Below are 1,252 nucleotides of genomic sequence, written 5' to 3' on the forward strand. Positions count from 1 at the left end.
ATGCTTGGTATGGTGGAGGGTTGACAAAAGAGGGGGAGGCCTTCAGGGAGATGGATTGATACAGTGGCTGCGATGATGGGCTCGAGAATAGCATGGATTGTGGGGCTGGCGCGGGATCAGGCAGTGTTTTATTCTGCTGTGCATGGGGTCGCTATGAGTCGGAAACGACTCGACGGCACTTAACAACAACAACAACAACAAGCTTGGGTTAGTAGTTAAAAAAAAATCACCATGCACCAATTTCAAACAGGCTCATCATTATTCTAATAAAAATACAACCTTAATTTTGAACAAAGATGGAAAAAGTGAAATATGTTGTGGAATCTTTATTACCTGATTTGATTAGTTTAGGCTATGTGTTAAAGAAAACACAATAGAAGTGTTTTCTTTAACACATAGCCTAAACTAATCAAACCAAGGAAGCTTTGTTGTTAATTAATAGATTCAGAAGGCCTTGAAAATAAGATTTTAAGGTAGATGCTATAATTTTTACTTTATGATACTCAAGTACATTATTGATTTTTGCCCCATTTAATATTCCAATACATCAGAGGAAATGAAGCAGGTAAAAAATTTGTCTTAAAAATATATTTTAAATATATGTTAAATATTATATTTTCTCATAAGTAAATAGAAAAAAATCTTGAAATACATTATTATACATTGTAATTTTATAATTTCATTAAGAAATAATTTAATCACCAGAAAGTTCTCACAAGCTAATTAATGTAAGTATAATATTTACATTGTATAGATGAAGGGATTTAGGCACAGAGATAGTAAGTTAATATTTTAAGAGCTGAAATAGTTTGCAAGTGTTCTGAATTCTAGTGTCCTTTGCATTATACCAGTCATAAGTTGTTGATGTTGTTGTCATGTGCCATCAAGGCATCTCTGACTCATAGGGACTCCTCCTTGGTTTTCTGATGCAATGTCTCTACGGAAGTAGATTACCCAACCTTCCTTCTGAGGAGTGGCTGGTGGGTTTGAACCACCAACCTTCTGGTTAGCAGTCAAGTGCCTTAGACACTATACCACCAGAGCTCCCATACCAGTCATAAAGGATAAGTAAAAAAATCATTTTACAATTAGAGAATTTTATAAGATTTTATAGAACTCTATAAAATGTATAGAAAAATTCTTCTTATTATAATAAAACATGAGATCATTGAATTTTAGACATGCAGCCATTTTAGCTATTAGTGATATTGTATAATGCACAGGATGAAAGGGACACAGTTCAAGGGAAATT

Source organism: Orycteropus afer, unplaced genomic scaffold (genome assembly GCF_000298275.1).
Source record: "Orycteropus afer afer isolate SDZICR_OR568_19922 unplaced genomic scaffold, OryAfe1.0 scaffold00119, whole genome shotgun sequence".
Lineage (NCBI taxonomy): Eukaryota > Metazoa > Chordata > Mammalia > Tubulidentata > Orycteropodidae > Orycteropus > Orycteropus afer.